This window comes from Sciurus carolinensis, chromosome 11 (genome assembly GCF_902686445.1).
Source record: "Sciurus carolinensis chromosome 11, mSciCar1.2, whole genome shotgun sequence".
NCBI lineage: Eukaryota > Metazoa > Chordata > Mammalia > Rodentia > Sciuridae > Sciurus > Sciurus carolinensis.
In genome coordinates, this window is record NC_062223.1 from 103,984,820 (window position 1) to 104,006,480 (window position 21,661).

Here is a 21,661-nt window from a genome sequence, read left to right on the forward strand (position 1 = left end):
TCCAGAGCAATATACTTAAGTTACAAGCTATATTTTCTGTCTTTCCTGTAGCTAAATATGGGTATGTTATGTTCTGGCTAATGAGATATACATTGAAAAGTTGAGTGGGGTATCTAGAAAGATGTCTCAAAAGGAAAAGACAAACCTTCTTCTTCCTTTCTTCATCTTGCTGCTTAGATTGTGGGTGTAATGGATGAGGCTCTAGGTGACATCTCGTTACATGAGATGAAGTGGAAGCTGGACGCCATGCATGGTGGAGCATACAAATAGAGCCTGGGTCCCTGATGACTTTGCGGAACTGCTACATTAGACCTAGGCTATTAGTCCTGGACAGTCTGCCTTCAAATTGCATCTTTAGAGAATAAACCTTTATGTGCTTATGCCACTGGAGTACTTGTAACTAGCAGACAAATTGTGTTTCTAACAAACTCCTGTCTTTATGTTGATAATCTATTTATTTTTTCCAGTTGAGAGTCTACTTGTAGGGCGGGTGTGTGTATGTACATACACCAGCAAGAATGCGTATCATATAACTTCATGGGAAAGATTTTTACAGCAACATGTTTTACTCACTATTGTGCCATGTTCTTGCTAAATGTAATGATGGTGTATCACGTGGTGATGAGTATTATAAACCCTGACATTTCTCTTTTTGCATTATTTCATTCATTTGTTCTAGAAATTTTTACTGAGGAATTATTAAATTCTAGACTCTAAGCACCAGGTAACAAAGGTCAGAAATTTGCCCAATCATTAAGGATGTCGGAACCTAAAGATAGCACAATGGGGTCCTTGCCGTACAATTGAATCAATGTCATGAAGGGTGTATAATAAAAGGCTTTGGTAACAGACATGAGAAGAGTAATTGCCCTGAGGGGTTAGAGGTGGGGTGTATCAAAAAGGAGAGAAACTTAAAATGAGTCTTTGGGTGTTCAACTGAGAAAGAACATCTCAAGCAGAGGTTAAGGATGGACAGGGTTATGGGTGAAGTTCAGAGAACTGTGAGGAGGTCAGTGTGCTAAAGCATGAGATGGAAATCTTTAAGGGATGAGACCAGAGAGTCAAGTGTCAAGAGAGGATGATTAAGGGTAAAGATTTCATATTTTATCCTGGTTAATGTGGAGCTAGTGAAAGATTATACAGAAGAAAGAAAGAAGTGATTTGATCAAATTTATCAAATTCGCATTTCAGAAATATCAGTTTAATGGCAATGTAAAGGAAAAGTTAGAGGCAGATTAGATTAAAAGACAGTTTAGGGATAACTGCAAGATTCTAATAGACTGAGGAAGAGGGAGAACCTGAAGTAGGGAAAAATGACTGTCAGGAAGAAACAGATGAAGAGGTCTATAGGATGTGGTGCATACAGAAGTTGGTGGAAGATTTGATGTGTGGGAAAAATGGCTGCATTAACAGTCAGATCTCTTGCTTGGGATAAATGGTGCTATTTACCAAGATGGAGAAGACAAGGAAGTTTCAATTTGTGAGGTTGAAATAGGTGATGAAATGCAGTCTCCTGCCTCAAAAAAGAAACTGCAACAAAAACAAAAGATCTTTTTCATCATTTCTTTCTCTCTCCTTTATTTATTTTCCTCCATATTTTTATTTAGTTATTTAAAATGGGAAACTGAAGCAAAGTCCAAGGATAGGTTAATATTCACAGCAGGGAACAGTAATAAACACATTCATGAACTAACTGTTGTTTACAAGTCAAACAAACAAGGTACTTGTTTGTTAGCAGAAGAGATTATGAGTTTATTTAAGGTCATTAGTATCTATTACCCAGTAAAATTGTGTTTGCATTCTGTAAATCTTCAATTTTTCACCAGAGGAAAAGTTCAGCCTAGATTCTCTGCTGAAACTCCCCAGGAAGGCTTAGAGCATGAATTAAGCAAATTAAACTTGATATTAAACATAAGCAGTAGATTAGTTAATGGATTTCTTATTTGACATCTAGAGCTTTGGTTATTAACCAGGAGTCAATGTTTAATAATGTTATGGACTGTTTGATTTGGTGGACTTTATAAGTGTTTTAAAATTGTTTCCATTATTATGAGGCCAGCTGCCTCATAGTTTGGGTGCTGTTTTGAGAGTCATGGGCAGGGCCCTCTTAATTATGCAAGTTTGGGAGAAATAGGCTCTTCTTTCCCTAGTATACTTTCAAAATTCTTGAATAGGGAATAGATAAATTGATATTAGTTCTTGCAACTTCCTGAGAGAAATTCCTGTAAGATCCTCAAATCATGCCGGGCATGCTGGCATGTGTGTGTGATCCCAGCAACTTGAGAGGCCGAGGCAAGAGTATCATAAATTCCAGGCCAGCCTAGACAACTTAGTGAGGCCCTATCTCAAAATAAAAAATAAAATAGGCTAGGGATGTAGCTCAGTGATGAGGCATCCATGTTTTCAGTCCCCACTACTGGAAAAAGAAAACCCAATTTACTTTGGAAATAGTTGGAATTTAATATTAAAAGAAACTCTTAAATTTAGAATTTCTGATGAGGTTTGAAGGCCAAAGGGAGGGGGTTTCAAGATGGTGGAATGGAGAATGTAACTTTCCTGGCTGTTCTGTGGCATGAAACCAAAAAAGCAGAGGGAAGCTTTTCAGCAAGTCAATCTCTATTGTTCTCTCTTTCACTCTTCCCTTAATATTTTTACTTCTATCTTCTCTCCTCCTCCTTCATAATTGTCACATCCTACATCACTTCTGTTCTCTCCCTGTCCACCATTTGAAATAGTAAATGCTTTTGCAAACTTACTGTTTTGTTACTGATCATATCATTTCTGTTTATTGTGACAACATTGTAGATGTCATAGAAGGAGATATTTGTTTTAATGCTATATATTATGTGCATTGGTTGTTATTATTTGTCTCTCCCTAGACAGTTAGGTACTAGACTTATAGGGACACTGTATGTCTTCAGTCTCAGATCCATACTCTTAGATGGGTAGACACATAAACAACATGAAAAGGCAAGGGAACAAATCACCTCAAACAAACCAATATCCTTCGATAACAGAATCCATCGACACCACAATGAACACATGTCAGAGGAGTTCAGAATGTACATAGTTAAACTTATCTGAAGGTAAAGGCCGATGTAAGGAGTAAAATCAAAGAGAAAGTATAGGAAATGAAAGATCACTCCAGTAAAGTGGTAGAGATTTTGAAAAAAAATCAAGGAGAAATCCTTGAAATGAAGGAATCAATAAACCAAATTAAAAATTCAAGAGAAAGACAGAGAAACTCTGTCTTCCAAGACTATTTCGAAGTAGTCTTGGAAGACAGAGTTTCTGGCAAAGAAGACAAAATATAGAATCTTGAAAATAAGTTCGGCCATGGAGAAAAGATGTTAGGAGACCATGAATAGAACTTTCAAGAAATATGGGATAACCTGAAAAGACCCAATTAAAAATTTATTGGGATAGATGAAGGCTCAGCAATACAAACCAAAGGAATGCACAATCTTTTCAATGAAATAATACCAGAAAATTTTCCAAATCTTAAAGAATGAAATGGGAAATCAAATATAGGAGGCTTACAGGACCCCAAATGTACAAAATTACAACAGACGCACATCAAGTTGTATTTTTATGAAAATGCCTAACATACAGAATAAGAATAGAATTTTAAAGGCTGATTGAGAAAAATGACAAGTTATATTCAGAGGGAAAACAATCAGGATCTCAGCTGATTTCTCAGCCCAGACCCTGCACTACAAAACATTCTCAATAAAATAGTTCATGAAGAAGAAATGAAAATGAAAAATAAAAGTGAAAAACAGCAAAGAGAGGAACTACACTAGAAGAATAGTCAAAGGAGAAAATAATTCAAATCATAAACCAGAAATAAATCAAAATGACAAAAGCTAAAAGGAATTCTAAGAAAAATATCTGTATGGTGAGTGGGAGCAGGCTTTGCCTATTGCCTTGCCTGAGATCACGACCAGAAAAGACTTGATTTTGTCAGATGGTAACTGTACCTAAAAAACTATCAGAACCAACCAGCATGACACTACAGCTCCCTTCAAGAACTAGACTGAATATGTGAATGTAAATTAAAAGACTGAGGCTGAGAGAACAAGCAAGAACCTGAGTTCTAGCTGTGGACAAAGATAGAATTACTAAAGGTTCATGATTGGGTTTTAATAGGGATAACATATGAAATTGACAGAAGTAGAAACAGTTGGAAGTAGACTGGGTAGATGATTCTATCTCACTGAAGCACTTGGAGATAAAAACAAGATCCCAATAAAGGTAAATAAAAATTAAGGGGTTGTATTAGTCAGAGATTTCCAGAGGAAACAGAACCAATAAGAGACGGGAAGGGCAGCATATGAGAATATTATGGGAATATTCTCATATGACATGGAGTCTGAGAAGTCTTACCACAAGCCAACCACAAGGTGGAGAACAGGGAAGGCTGGTGGTGTGATTCAGTCTGATTTCAAAGGCCTGAGATCTAGGGAGGAAGATGATGTAAGCCCCAGAATCTGAAAGTCTGAAAACCAAGACCTCCGAAGTCTGAGAACAGGAGAAGATGGGTGTCCCAGCTCAAAGGAGAGAATGTACCCTTCCTTTGCCATTTTCTTCTTTTCAGACCTGCAAATGATCAGGTGATGCCCTCCCACACTGGTGAGGGTCAACCTCCTTTTTTTCAGTCTACCGATTCAAATGCTAATCTCTTCGAGCAACACCCTCAGACACATCCAGAAATAATCAGTTATCAGTCATCTGGGCATCCCTTAGCCTCCTTCAAATTGACACATAAAATTAACCATCACAGAGACTAAAGATTAAGAACTGAGTAGAAAAGTTTTTATTGTCCAAAAGGGACTCCAATACCATGCAGAATCTAGCAACAAAAGATGAGGTTGAATAAGTCATTTACAGTGAAAAGATCATCAGATCCCTACCATGGTTGAGTTTCCCAGGAAACAGACTCAGATGGAGATTTATGTTCAGGTAGGCTAATGGCATCATGCTCAGGAACAATTATAAAAAAGCAAAGCTAATAGGAAGAGACTGACCACTCAAATTCTATCACCCTTTAATCCATGACTCCATTAATAAATCCAGACTTTGGCACATCTCTTCTTTTCTACCAGGTGAGAATGCTGGACACTGGTTGGTACACAATGGCCAGGCGATCCAGAAAGATTCATCAGATTGAGTAGGTGCCTGTAAATCAGCATTTGCTTCTTAGAGAATAGTCTTGAGCTCATCATAAATTCAATGATAGCTTTTGATGTGACTCTATTGATTTCCTGAGATATTTTTACTCTATCCTCTTCAGTTCCATTATCTTCCCATGTTGAAGTCTAATTTACATATGAGAAGATTTCACTGATAATGGCCTAACTTCCAAATATGTGTTCTAGGTTCCAGTCTCCTGGCTCTTCTATGACTTTCCCAGGTACTGCCACACTCCTACACTTCTCACACTAAATACTTTACAGTTGACAAAATAAATTTCTCAGATTGAAGTTTTATATGCCACATTCAAATATGGATACAGAGTGCAGTTTCTGTGTCTTTTGTGATACATCTAATCATCTTAAGAAGGCCCTTCCTATGGGTAGCAGAGGGAGAACATACTAAATTTGGTCCATTTCTGAATATTTAGTTCAATACTGTTATTCAAATAGCATTTGATAGATAATTCTGTCTCGTTTGGATAAATCTTTGTTTTGATGCTTTCCCTCTATGGTTCTTTCCAATATGGATCTGAGAGTATGGGGGAGAGGCTTGTGTGGCCCCAGGTGGCAGGGAAGTGGAGCAGCCTCAGAACTGTGTCTTTGTCCTCATAGCATCTTTTTGACTCTCTAGATCCAGGCAATGCCACTTTTCCTCTGACTGGTATGTCCTGGGCATTGGATCCTGGAGGAGTCAGACCCTAAGGATTCAGTCCCCCACCACATTGGTCCTTGCTTGGCATCTGGCTATAGCTCTTGTCCTCGATGCAGTCACCTTCCTCCATAGTTTCCCCAGTTGGTATCAGTGGTTGCTCCCAGTGTCAGCCTTAGAGCATGCAGAAATTCTAGAACTCTTTGCAGCCCACGTTGGGAAGATCCACATTAGGGAGATCCACTATCCTCTCTTTCAATCTGTTTTGGCTGCTTAACAAAGTTTGAGTCCTCAAACTTCTCTAGAAATTCTCTATTCAGTTTCTAGGTGAACTCATTCAGTACCATGACAACGTATCTATAACTAAGAACTTCCAAGTCTGTATTACATCCCAAACCTTTCCTCCAGACTCTAAATTTGAATACCAGCTGCTTACTCAACACCCCCACTGAGGTGGTTAGTAGACTTCTCAAACATAAATCTCTAAAATGGCACTCCTAATCTTTCCCTCAAATCGACTCCTTTCTCATTTTTACTCAGCTGGGTAAATAGTGCCTGCCCTTCTTCAGATATTCCAGCCTAATATATTATCAGCATTATCCGTGACTTTCTTACTCCCCACATTCAATCCATTAGAAAATCCTTGTGGCTCGCCTTCAAAATACATTCAGACTGTAGTTCTTACCACCTTTCCCACTATCACCCTGGGGCATGAAACCATCTCTTCTCTTCTGGATTAGTTTTCTAGTGGTCTTCTTGTCTCTGACCTTGACATAAATAAAATCTACTCTCAACATAGGATCCAGAGGGTTTTTTTTTTTTTTTTTTAAATTTAGGTATGTCTTTCTTCCTTAGGTTTTTGCTCAAATACTACATTTTAGTGAACATTTATTGACCATTTTAATAATCATGTTTTTAAATGGCAGCACTCCCCACCAACTGCACCTTTCTGCCCATTTTACTGCTTTACTTTACTTCTCTGTAGCACTTACATTTATACACTTTCGTGTTTACTTATTCATTTTCTCTTTTCCTCAGCTAGAAGGTAGGATATATAAGACCAGACACTTGATTCTTTTATTTACTTTGTCACTGGTGCCTAGAAAAGCACTTGATGTATAATGAATGCTCTACAAATTTGGATGATAAAATGACTTATATTGATTAAAATATAATGTGAAAAAAAACCTGACTGCCTAATCTGGGTCTCTCTGAATGTACTAGCAAAACTTCCCAGTTCTTCCAGTGGTCTTTCTACCTTCTACTTTATATTTTTAACATTTAATTTATAAAGAAAATAGAATAATACCTTAATATTAAAATTCTAAGATTGTAAAATTTGGTATCATAAAGATTTGTCTAAAAACCAAGTTTAGAACTTGCTTGGAACTGCTTTAAAAAATATAGTTAGGTGTAACTGAGGTGTGTAAGAGACATGATTTATTAGATATACATAAAATTTTGGGCAAAGAAATTGGAGGAAATCGTACCACTAATGATGCTAAAAGCTACGATGCCATTGACCAGAAAGGAGTCAGACCAAAAGCGGCTGAACAAGGCTTTATTGGAGTTTGGTCTTTGGGCAAGATCCACCAGTCCTGCAGGATGAAAGGCCAGGGTGGAAGACTGGGGAATCCCTGCAAGTCTCCGCCTGACCAAGGAGGACTTTATAGTCTGAAATTGGTGGGGGAAGGCTTGAGGGTTGAGTGTCCCCCTGGGGTTGACTGGGGACTCCGTTGATTGACAGGCGGTTGCAAGAGGCCACTAGGGTTTGTCTGCTGGTGTCTGATTTATTGTTCTTTGGCAAGGGCTGGCTGCCTGATGCCCCGCCCTCATACAGCTGCTCAAATCTCCCTAACACTACTGTTTATTAATTATTCTGATTTTGTGCTGAAAACTTCATGTGTTTCACCTTGACAACAGCATGGAAAGTAGGTATTAGCACCTCTGCCTTACAGATGAGGAAACCAGGGCCCACGCCATTAGTAACTTGTTCAAACGTCATAGGTTTACTGAGGAGTTGAGGTGAGGTTGAGTCTACATTGTTTCCACTACAAGATGATGTATGGATGTTGTCTCCAAAAGGAAATCGGCCTACTGGGTTTTGAAAATGATTTTCCATTCTTTTAAAATCATCTTAAAAGCCTTTCAAAGAAACATAGTAGGATCTCTTCTTATAGAGAGGACTAAAAGAGCCCACAATTTTTGTTACTATGCATGTCATCAGGCTTGTTTGTTCAGGATTATGTGCTGGCTAATGATCATATTGCTTTGCCAATTACTGTGATTATAGAGAGATCTTTCATCTGGAACAGCGAGGGTGGCCTTTGGCAGGGCAGAGAGATGGAGTGGACAACATAGTACATCACACTGGGAAGCCTGTGACCTGCCTCCACCCCGAGCTTCAGCAGAAGCAGCAGGACAATGAAAGGAGAGGAAAGGTAATTACCTATGTATGAGTGATGACTGCTGAAAACTCTGCTCCCCACAGTGGGTAGAGCCTGGGTTTTATGGCCTCAACATTAGCACAGCAGGACCTAATGCCGATCGCCTGAGGGGGAAAGCTGCATCTCTTACTTTGGTGCTCTGCCTCCAAGGCATTCCTCATCTTCCTGCTGTGTTTCTTAAAGGTCTCACCTGGCAGTCCTGGGTTGGGGGGTGTGGCATTGATCATGCCCACTCATAACTTAGGCTTGTTACCTCAAGTCACATTGCATTCTTTCTCTGAAGGTACAGAAATTCTTTATCCCATTTTCTGAGATACTGTTTACCTATGTAAATGATTCCACACCCAACAACACTTTGGTAAAGGTAGCCTCCTCTTTCCTAAGGCTGCAAGTTCATGCTTGCCAAAGCACAGGCTAGAAAAAGGCCTGCAAATCACTCTGTGAAGTTATTGAAAAAAAATGACTTATTAGTATTCACAAGTGGAAAATGAAACTTGCTGTTTGTGTTCAGTTATCAAAGCCGAGTAGAGGTCTCTTTGCAAAAGAGGAGGAAGTGGTCTCTAGAATCATTTTCAGGTGTAAAAACCCCGTATGCTACATCCTTTTCTAATTAATATCAATTGTACATTCTGCAGTATATTCCCTCAGCACTCTAGGCTGTGCATGTATTTATTACCATCTTGTTTGAGAAGGAGGGCAGTGATTGACAACGATTCTCTTTACAAATCCCAAGTGGTATGTAATTTGGTTTTCTAATTGTGCATGTTTGCACAATCTGCTTCCTACTTTGGCTAGATTACAATGAGTTGAAATTCTTGTCAGTGTAGAATTAGGTTTCTCAGAAAGGTCTGGGGACTGATGTGTGCCTCTAGTGAGGACAAAATTTGAACATTCTAAGCACGAATTTCTCATACATATCTGCAGGGGATTATAATAAACTGTCATTAAGTGCCACAGCAGATATACCAATGGAGGGCAGCAAAGGCCAGGTGCAAGCCGGTAGAAGCTTCATAGTAGCATATGAGTGGGTCCTGAAAGATGAGTTGGAGTTTGACAAACAAAGGGAGTAGAGGAGAAAGACAAAGTCCTGTCTGGAAAATGGTGGTTACAGCAATTAAATTATCTTTATTTTGCTATTCTCTCCCAAATTGGAGCCTTTTGTTTTTTGAACTATGTGGAATATGATGTATCCACTTATTCTTGAATACTAGTCTCATGGTATTCAAGGTAGAGTGAGAACTATAACTGAAGGAGTAACAGGTTTATCAAGAGCAAGAAGTAACTTTTGGTTTATGATTGGGGGAAAGGCTGTGACTCTCTTTCCCCATTTATAAAGCAAAGCATCAACTGCCCTTTATCTAAAAGCAACTGATGAGTGAAATGTGACATGGCTTTATAATCAAAAGATGAATTCTTCTCCCTGCACATGAACATTTTGGGGGCAAGGAGAGAAAGAGAGAGGAAATCTGGAGCTAGCATCAATGGCCCCTGAGATGGACAGGTTCAACAGCACCCGTATGCACTTTGGAATGCACACTCACATGGAAAATAAACACACCTCTTATAAAATTGTTGGAAACCCCCCACATGTGGAAAATGCTTAGAACTACTTGGAAGTCTAGGATATGTATTATTCCCTTAATATATTCTCTCAAAATATTTGGGGTGGCTAGTTTTAAAAAAGAAAAACACCAAGAAAATAGAGAACACCAGTTTCCACAGCATGTCTCAAACTGATAACCTGAATTAGAATAAATGAATTTTATGTTCAATTAAAAGAGAAGGGAATAATAATTTATCACAGCAAAGGAAGAGGAGGAAGCTGAGTAAAGATAGTGAAACTCGAAATCTTTCTTGGAGTCCAGTTGTGGGTTTAGCTTTAACTTCAGTTTTCTATGACACTATTGTGAGGTCAAAATCATTTTCCACATTTTTTAAAACCATAAGTAATATAATGTTAAGTATTCCAAAAGCTCTAATGAGCTCTAATTGTCCAAAGTTCTCCCTGGACAATTCTCAGGGCACAAGTTGTAAGGGAGCAGAGAGTCTGAAATCTAGCAGAAAGGAGAGCAGAGTCCTTCCTTCTCATGGACTTATCCATCCCAAAGTGCTGAGCTTCACATGCCACACCAGAAGCCCGACTAAGACTCCACCGTCTGAGAGCAGTTTTAATTCTTTCTCTGGTTCCTGGGGTACTGTAGGCAGTTCTCAGCCTGGACCCAGAGATCCTTGAGGCTTAGGAAGGACAGTCTGGAGGTGAGCACCTTGGCTTCCATTAGCCGTTTTCTTGCACGGAGAAGGAAGGGCCCCTTTTTCTTCCCTCGGATGAGAAGCAACATAAATTGATCATAAAATCATTGAGGAAGAAAAATGGTAAGAAAAAACAACTAATTTACCTGATTTATGAAGGTCATTAACAACCTACTAGGATGTTCTGATTCAGTTGAGACAGTAAATTTTATATGACAAAAATGACAATTGAGAAAAAGTAAGTGGGTGAATACAAAGGAACAAACATTTTGTTTTTCCCTTGCCCTCACATTACATCTGGCTCAGTACGCACTGTGGAGACTCCTATCCTTTTCTGTTGCACATCTTGACTCATTCCCAGGTTGAACTTGAGTCATGCTATGTTGCCCTTCATTCAGACTGATGAGCATGACTCAGTTCTTGTGGTCTGAGTTTTCAATTACCTTGCTGTGTCTAATAGTCTTATTATAAGGTGGTCAAAACATTGACTTTGAGATTGGATGGAATCTTCCATATTGGAGGCTAGCAATCTGCTTTGTTCTGGCTCCTCTAAATGAAAATGAAAAAAATCACTCAGACATTGCAAAGTTAGAGATTGTTTGTCTCCATTTTACTTTTTCTTTCTATTTTTTTTCTTAGAGCATCACTGAATCTGTAAATTGTAAGGGACTCCGATGATCATCTATTCTAATATTTTAAAAATATTTCTGATATAGTACACAGTGTGATTCTAGATTGTATGAGGTTGAATTATTTTTTAAATTTTGGTAACTAAATATTTTAATATGTGTTACAAAATTTTAAATAGTGCAAGAAAACCACGATTTCAAGGATATTACCTAATTGGGTGGATATCTATATATGAATATTACAGCAGTCATAAGGTTCAAATGGAAGACTAGTTTGTGAAATTCTGACCCATCTATTCTTTTCTTCTAACAGCCAGGGAAACTGAGGCTCAGGAGACAACTGACAAAGCCAAGTTTATGGTGAATTCCTAGTAGAACTGGGCTTAAACCCAGGATGTGATACTCTTCAACTGTTCCTCATTTTTTCCATTTTCATAATTGTGTAACACGGCTCCTTGCTATCCTTACAAATTGGTAATTTTTATATTGCTAAACCATGTATCTAATGTAAAAATATGATTCAAGAAAAACAATGTGATGTGCTTTTTAGTAGCTAATGAATACTAAAGAGGGACTCTCACGGTGTTCACGCTGAATTTGACTGTGAAGTCTGAGGGTCTGCAGCAGTTGGCAGCCCTTCATTCCTGCAGCACATAAACCCTCTCCAGCACGCCTGCCAGTCTCTCTGGATTGTATTCCACACTTGATCAAGAGTGGAACTTTGACAACAAGGATGAATCTTAAACATATACTGAAAGAAAGAAGCCAGACAAGAAAGGATAAATATGAATGACTACACTTAAGTGTGATACTTAGAACAGACAAATTTATAGAGACAGAAAGTAGAACAGGGGTAACCAGGGAATGGGGCAGAAAAAGAATTAGGAGTTGGTATTTAATGGATTCAGAGTGTGTATTTGAAATGATTAAAAAAAAACAAACAAACAACAAAACTGGAAATCGACAGTAGTGATAGTTGCCCAACACTACAAATGCTTAATGCTTCTGAGTTATATACATTTAAAAACTTTCCAATGGTAAATATTTCATAGCATATATTTTATCACAATAAAAATATTTAAAGTACCAAAGAAATAATGGGAAACTTAAAAGAGTTATTTGAATACTACAATGAGACCTGTTTTCTGTGAAATCATATCTGCCATGTACTATTCTCACTATTCTGTCATTTTGCTCTCTAACTTCAGTCTCTCTGCCTCTGCTGCAAATGGACCAGTAACAACAGTAATCATTTCTAGCACTCATTTAGTTCTCACTGTATGTCAAGCACTGTTTTAAGTATGTTTTACTCATGAGTAAAGTGGTTTTAATCATCTAATTGTTACACAGAGCTTAGCAATTTTCCCAGTGTTAGAGGGTTAGAAAGAGGGTTTTGTCCCAGGTCATACTCTTGGTCTGGTGTTCACAACAAATTCAACAATCTTGACCCAAGCATTTTAAAATTTCTCTCTCTCTATTACTTGTTTGTGCACTATGACAGCAAAAGTCATTGTAGTCTTCATACAATTTGATGATCAAACTTGTTTTAAAAACAGATTTTTATTCTAATCTTCATATTGTGTATAAAAATGCTGTGACACACAATTTGATAAGATCTCTTAAAGAGGATTATATGGGGTTGAAAATTGGTTGGGTAATTAAAATGTGTTTTATGCAAAATAATTTTAAGATTATGGAAAGCAGAAAAGATGAGGTAAGGAAATGCAATGAGGAATAAGTCAGAATAAAAACAATAACATTGACAATTGTAGTTATAATAATAGCAGCTACATGTGTTGAGAGCTGAATATACACTTAGCACTATGTTAAATACTTATTTGTATGTTTCCTGAATTCTCAAATCGACACGCTGAGGTCTTTGTCATTGTTCTGGTTTTATAGGTGAAGACTCAGAGAAGTCACATCCTGTGTCTCTGGGGCCAGCTAGTGTTGCAGAGCCATAGCCTTGAGCCCAGACCCACCTGTCACAGCTACCATACTGCACCTTTCCTCTTCTGGAAGCTCCGAGAGCATCCTGGCAGGTGATACCACATTCTTTTTTCCTATTTTTGGTTTGAGTCATAAGCAAAGAACACACTGAAGTTTTTTCCTGCTCAGATGACCCTCCATTCTCCAAGTTAGTTCACTGAGTTAAGGGGCCTTTGGGGACCTCTCAGCAAGAATGGCTTTTAGAAACCTCCTCAATGACTCTGTCTTTAAATTTATAGTAGTTATTTCATTTTGACTCTGACTTTCTCAGAAGTATCACCCACCTTTATTGATTACATTGTTCATGGGAGAGATATGGGTCTGAATATCTTTTGACCAATTGAAGAGTTACTATTGTGAAAAAAAAGAGAGAAAGTACATGAGGCATAATCCAATTATCTAGAATTAAAAAAAAAAGAGTTAACTATCATGGATTTGCCATTGTAGAGGCATTTCAGGAGAAAATGGTCCACAGGCTAAAAAGTCACTTCCCAAAAGGAGGTTCTGAATCTGTCGCCATTGAGGGCCCTCTCTGGAATAAGTTTATAAACTTATTTTGAAAGCAACATACTAATTGAGATGTCTGACTCATTTGGTCAAAAAAGTCCACAGACTTAATGAATATAATCATACTCACAACTTGCCAGAAGTAACACCATTGGTGTAAACAAATAATATACTTTAGATCTAGTTGAGAACTATTTGTAATTCTCAAATTCTAGTCATGTATCCCAACGTGGCCTTTCAAAACAATAGAGATCATGTTTGTTCTATCTTCTACATGACAGCCCTTCACATATTTGAAGACAGCTTTCTTATTTTCTCTGAATTGTCTTTTCTTAAGGTTAATCAAAGGTTCCTTAAAGCTTCCTTCCTCCATGCAAGACTAAGAGCATACTTCCTCTAGAGAGTTTTAGTGTCAGAGATAAGCACAGCCTAGTTCATTTCTTGTTTAAAAAAAATAACAGGGAATGTGCAATGATAAAATACCATTTGGCCCATTTTCTCTTTACAAGGCAGGTTTTAGGATAATGATAAATATTTGTCTAAACTGTGCAGCTAAGCCATATGCAAATTTGCATAATGGCACTCCAGGTGATGTGCTGCATGGTAATTATGTGTTACTTGTAACTTGATCAAGCTGGATTTTTAGCAACATGCTTATGACTGAACACACTGTCAGTAAGCCAGGAGCCCACAGCTGGTCTGGTCACTTCGAATGGCATTAAGGAAGAAGGAAGATGTGGCAAGGGAGGGTGGGAAGCTGGTTTATTAGACTTGTCCAACGTCACAAATGTGGCAATTTCAAATAATTTCTGAGAGAGAGAAAAGATATTTGTTAACAGTACAAATGTTTTGATTTGATCAAACTGAAATTTCAGTTTTTTTTCAGGGCTGATTTGGCCAGCTGGATGAGTGAATTAGATGAAAAATGTGCATTAAACACCGATCAATTCACTTCGTAATCACTGATAAATGGATCCAAAAGCCAGGTATTCATAAGACCTTGGTTCTGCACTTACAAGTGAACAAGAGTTTTAACTCGACAGAATGTACCAATTATGATTTTGAATGCAGCAAATTCAAATAACGACAGTAAATACCAAGGAAGTGATAAGACTTGAAAAAGTAATGCCTAGTGGAAGGAACACTTGCATTTGGAATGAGTAGCCTGGCAATAAGTCCTGGCTCTGCCATCAAAGGTCTGTATTATGTTAGAGTCTCAGGGCTCTCTGAGCTTCAGTTCCAGACAAAAAAGAGAATTGAAATAATGTCTCTTCAACATAGAGCTTCATAGAGACTGATGTAGGAAGTTTCCTCCTGTTCTCTTTTAGAAATTAAGCTGGGATCATGCAGTGGGACTGAACCTGTCTACCTATGCCAGGGTCCCCAAGCTTGTTTGCATAGAAAGCATCACAAAGAAGCTTCTTCTGTTATACAAAAGGATATTCTTTCTTCTGTTTCCCATGAAGCATAGGCTTCTCTTGATCCATCTTTCATTTTCCCCTCAGAAGTGCGTGGTACTTACTCCAAGCCCAACTGTTTTAAACACTTTATGTATATTTAATGAATTTTGTAAAAATCTTTGAATGGATATTATTATTACCCCCATTTTACAGATAAAGGTAACTGAGACAGAGAGGTTAAGCAACTTCTCATGGTCATGCATTAATAAATGTTGAATCTGGAGCTTAAACTCAAGCAGTCTGGCTTTTGTATCAGTGTTTAACTATATTGTATCACATTGCCTCTCTTAGACTGGGATGTGGATTCTTTACTAGAATCAAAGCTGTGGGCTCTATGCCTGTGTGTGGAGAAGTGATAGGGAGTGGAGGAAAGAGCTGCAAAAGGAAGAGCAGGGGACTCATCCGAAAGGCACAGCCTCTGCTCACCTCCCCCTACTGGTCACCATGGGTTTGCTGGTCTAGTACCACCAGCATGAATCCTCTGAGTTTTCAGTAAAGGCCAGAATTCAGAATTTTAAGATCTATTGCATTGATTTGAAGATACTTCAAACTAATTATAAAGTTTTAAGGAATCAACACAAGCCATCAGTTGTCCACAGGACAACAGTTCGTGGTGTCATTTGAGAGGCAGTCATAGCATTGCAGTGGTAAGAATGGTCTTTGAGTTGAATGCCCTCCTCATTGCTTCTGAGGAGTCATTAATCTCTTTTGCCTCAGTTCCTTTGTCTGTAAAGTGTGGCTCCTAACATAAGTGAAGATACATGCCTCAAATTATTACAAAGATTTAATGAGTTAATACCACTTGCCAGAGTGGTATTCAGCACCTGTTAAACACTATATTAGTACTTGTTATTATATCTTCTAATTATTCTGCCCCATGACATAAAATCAGTCGTTCACAATGAAGATGGATGTTGTATAGCTCTCGGTCACAAGGAGAGTGACTTCCTTGGACAGGATGTTTTATGTAGCCATCAAATAGCTAACACTGATAAATTGTTGATTTTGTGATGACATTTCCAATCTAGATTATACCTCAGTTTTCATCAAGGGTGGGCCCAGAGAAAATTATTTCCTCATAAAAATTTAATAAAATGAAAACCAATGTCTCACTTCTGTTTTTCTAACTTGAGTTTAATCACATTTCTTCTTAATCCTATCTTGGGAATAAAATTAGTAAAAGAGGAAGCAACACTACTTCTTAAAATAGACTTTCTTGGATTTCCTCAGTATACAGAAGTGTTTGATCCTATAGGAAGTAATAAAGGAACTAACTAGATGAGTTGCTAGAAAAAGAAAAGAAAAATGAAAAATGAAGAAAAAATTGAGCAGTTTTTAAAGATGGCAATAAACAGCTCTATTAAGCATCTATTAAGAGTAGTATTCTGTGCAGATGGCATCACGATATGAATTTGAAAAAGATGAGGTTTCAAAGATTTCTGCAGTGGTCTCAGTCTTCAATGTGCTAAGAATTGCCTGGGGAGCTTGTTCATCGCAAGTTCCTGAAACTTACCCTGGAAAGTCTGGCTATGTAGTTCTGAGTGGGGTTCAGGTCTGTATTTGTGTTAATAGAACATTGGGAACCATGAAATACACTTTGAAAAATACTGTTCCAATATAAGTGTAGGAGCGTGGTGTGGTGGCACACACACTTAATCCGAGGGATGCAGGGGGCAGGAAGATCACAGGTTTGAGGCCAGCTTGAGCAATTTAGCAAGACCCTCAGCAACTTTGTAAGATCCTTTCTCAAAATTAAAAAAAAAAATAAAAAAGGGCTAGTGATGTGACTTAGTGGTAGAGTACCCCTGGGTTCAATCCCGAGTACTGTGGGTGGTGGTGGAGGAAGAGGGTAGGGGATTAGAAAATGTGGGTCACCTTGCTCAGTATACATGAGGTCATGGGTTTGATACCTGGCACCAGGGAAGAAGAGAAAGAAAAAAGAAAGGAAAGAAAATTGAGTCACCTACCCAACAACTTAATTTCCCTCCCCTAAACCAAACAACCTTCCTTCCCTTATCAGAAAGATTCTTAAATATAGGAGTCTTTCTCAGTTTAAGGGGATAGATATTGATTTGCTCAAACCTGTAAATGTAATTCCACTCATTTGATGGTGTTGGCATGAGGTATTACCTGGTTAATAAGATAAAAATGTTAAGTCTTTTGGGAAGTCTTTTTGTTCTGAGGAAGAAACAATGTACCAAACCACTGCTATTATATTTTCCCCCTAGATGAAACTGTGTGGTGAGGCAATACCTGGAGCTACAAAAGTCATATTCAAGCACAAGCAGAGTGGCAACACTGTTGATGGAAGATGGAATAAATATGGGCTCTTGATGGCACTGCTGATGATTCAAATAACCTTTGAATTCCTTGCCACTGGATTCATTGAGTGTGATGATATGCCCCAGATAAGGTAAACTACTTTTGATTACTGTTAAAACTTCTAGCATCTTTCTGACACAAATTTTGTCCCAGAATGGTATAAGAAACTGATCATGAAATACAGAACCTACTGAATGAAGTAGACAGAATGGGAGACAGTTGGTGACATACCACTTCAGGCCGGGAGGCTGGAGATACTTGCTGTATTTGCAAGTCACAAAATGTTTCCTCCAACCACCTGCTGTTTCCGGTGTTGTAGACTATGTTCTGATCTGACTCTAGAGAAAATGGGAGGAAAAAAATGCAGCGTATAGGGATTTGTGGCTGTTTATAGACTCCTTAAATAAAGTTCTTCAAGAAAGTGACAAATCTTCTGAATGTGACCCATGTGAGAACAAAGAGACAGAAAACAAACTTTGCTAAGAAAGACCTTTTATGCCTATAGGCTGAAAGCTGAGTTGACTGAGAATCTTTTAATTTGAATTCTTGTGGTGTTGGAAAATTTGATTTCTGTCCCCCAAGCTAAAGCTAGTTTATGAAGCAGCAGGGGAACAGGAGAATTATCCAAATATAAAATTAATAAGTTTGGCCTCAGGCCTCTTGCAAATAGCCCCCATTATTAATTACTACTGGATGAAAGAGAGGCAGGTCTTTTGAAAAAATTTAGTAAAGTTAGGTGCTGCCCCAACCAAGGCCACTCCTTTAGAGGGTCTTAAGGTAGAGGCCATTAAACCAGTGGAGAGGGAAAAGGTCAGGAGACACAAGTCAAAGGACAGGCAGTGGGGAGGAAACAAGAATTTCAGAATTAGCAACCATATCAAATCAAAAATTTTAGCTGTGATTACTAACCCATGAAATTGACTGGAAGTAAATAGACTGGATGTCGGCCAGGTTTGTGTGATTACTGTATTGTGAAAGAAACACTGGCTAAGAACATTTTATGAATATCAACCCCTAAGGCAGATCGCAGGCCTCTACACCTCCACTGACTTGAAGTGGGCGCTACATCCGTGCATCTCTCAGAAAAGCTGTTTCACATTGCTCATCTTGGAATGGTCAGGGAGAATGAGCTACCAGAGATCAGAACTGGGTCTGCTGAGGACAATGGACAAGGGCCATCCTCCCTGTGGGCAGAACCCAGGCCTCCAGACTAGCTGACCTGAGAGATGACTGCATTGCCTGGGCATAGAGTTCTCAGAATTCCTGGCCATCTCCATAGGTATGAGGAGGGTCTCTGCATTATTTCTCATTCTATCTCATCCAAATGTAAATTTGGGGGTGATACCTTCTTTTACTTCTTCTAGTGTATGTTTGCATGTTACAGTTAGATAACTTGCCTTTTACCCAGAGAGGTGCACATATGGTACCAACGGATAAAAGTGCCCAGATGCCCAGAACCTGAAGTCAGATGCTCCTTTTAGGAAAGGAAAGGAATGAGTGCCACCCAATGTGAGGCTGTTGTTTTTAGCATACACTCTACTCACAATATGTATGGGTATTGGGCAGCCAAAGGAGTAGAAAGTGATCAACTGTTATTGAATACCCGGTATCTCTTTCTGCCTCCTCTCACTATGGACAGCCATATTTTAAACTTTGATTTTTTTTCCCTCCTGCTATTAGGAATTTGTGTGCTTCGTGGATCATCTCCCTGTTCCCAGGGGGACAAATGTTGATAAGATGAAGCCAGTCATGGTAAAGTCATGATCAATGAGTCATTAGTTTAATTGTGGGCTGTGACTATACTTGGGCCAAATAGGCAGCAAAAGAACTCAGAGTCTTCTGAAAAAGACTTCCCTTCCTGTAAAAGACAGGTGTGTGGAAGACCTCCCTCCCTTGCTTCTCCTGGCTCTGGAAGTTGCTATGGGAGGACAGCCTCAGCTGTAGCAGTCATCTGGCAGCTCTCCTGGAATTTGGATCAGTAATGACAGAGCAGAAAGATGGATGGAACCTGGGTCCCAGATGGCATTGTGCAGCCTCTGAGTGAGCCTGGATCTTCCTGCACCTGACTTCTTGTGAAGTGAGATAATGAATGCTTGGTGTTCAAGCTGTTAACTGGGCTTCCTATTATTTGAAGCATTAACCATTCTAAATGAATGACAGAGAGACCTTCCTTAAATTCTCCATATAGGGTCTGGATTACATATTTGCTTAGCACTAAGTTTCTTCTTCTTCTTTTTTTCCTTGAAAGTTTTCATGCTAGGACCTTTGCATTTATTATTTCATTAAGTCTCACAATACTCTGTGAATTTGGTATACTCATGTCTACCTTTTCAGATTAGAACATTGAAATTAAGTTTCCATTTACATTGAAGCAATGTACAAAATTCACAGGTCACTGCAGTTTTGCTTACTCACACTTTTACAAGCTATCCAAAATGTTTCTCATAAGTTTAAATACTTGTAAAGTATTAGCTTCCATTATATTATAATTATTGACATAGTAAACCATTACATTGCTCTTTTAGCACTCAGTTTCTTGAGGAAAATAAATTTCTGAATTTGAAGCTGGACTCTGTCACTTAGAAGTTTAAACAAACTCTTCAACCTTTTTCTGCCTCAGTTTCTTGGTCTATAGAAATGGAGGTAATAGAAACCTAATTGATAAGATTACATGTACATGCACGAAGCACTCAATAAACATTAACTGCTTGTCAGTATTAATTTATTGACAAAGAATATCCCAGTTTTACCCTGAAATAAAAGCTAATGTTAGTGTAGCATAACAGCACACTGATTTACAGTGTTCTCTTGCATTTTAAGCAAAACAAAAATGCTACCTATTCCTGGCCTCACTGCATCAGTATTAGGCTGCTGAAGAAGCCAGTTTGTTTTGCTGCAGTGGAACATTTTCAGCCCTGTCTTTCTTCCCAGATTTGCTGGGTTAGACAAGCATAGATGCCTTCTACAATTATCCAGGTGGCTCAGTTGGAATGTGTGATTCTTGCTGATCTGGTAATTGATGTAGAGTAGGGGATGTCTGAACAGGGACACTAAATTATATTCACCATGGGAATAAATTGTGTTGGCACTACTGTTACTGTATTTGTTTAAACCACATAATCATTGTTGCCATTCTCTCTGCTCACAGGAATTGGATGTGTCTGTTTATCCAGGATGGCATTCCATATATTCATGTACCACATTGAGATTTAAGTCCATTCAAGTGTCTATGATGAGATGGATGCAAGGGAAGGACCAGGCTGAGAGAGCCAGGAATGGATGACCTTCTCACATGTTATATAATTGCCTAGAAATTAAATTATGAAGAACATATTTTTATGAGGAAGAGTAATATGCATTCAGTGAAGACTGTTAATTTGCTGAACACAGTTCTCTGAAGTGGTCTGATACCTGATCACAATGATATTTTATTTCAAATAGCACTTCCTGACATGTTACAACTGTCCATCCCCAAGCAGCTGGAAATCCCCAGCCCCTTATCATGGCTCTGTATCTAATACCAGAAACAACAAGCCTGATTTCTTCTTCAACTACCATTTCAAGTGTGACCCTAAGCTGAGGAGATGCATTTGAGGGGTAGTGGTGGAAGGGTGGGAATAGGTAACTGATTTAATTTACAAAATTCCTCAGGCATTGCTGAGGAATTTGGACAAGTGGCTTAATCCTCCTGAGTGTTGTTTCCTCAGCTGTAAAATGGGGACATCAGTATCTTCACCATTGTCATTAGAATCAAAACTGCATGGAGAAAAGGAAGCTTATGTTGTTGGTTTGTGTCTACATTATGTGTAAATGATTAGGCGGATTATAACCAAAGGTGGAGGTTATGTTTGGGAAATGTACCTTCAAAGTATAAACTAAATGAAATGTGCAAAATTCACTTTGACAGCCCTCAGGAATTGACTTCAAAGATGCAGTTTTCTTTCAGAGTAGCTAAAACTCAGGTTGGCTGAGAGGTATAGCTGGGCACTGTCTAATGGCAGGGAGGCTTTCTGAGTAACGTGTTGCCAGGTGATTTTGCTGTTGTTGTGTGGCCATCACGGTGTTCTTAGACAATTGTTCAAGTACAGCCTGGGGTACTTCATATCCCATTCTTTCTAGAGTCCCTTTTTCCCACCTCTGAACTATGAACCAGTGAGTAATAAAACATCCAGGACCTCGTTATGCTTTCTTTAGGACATTATCTGGATTATGG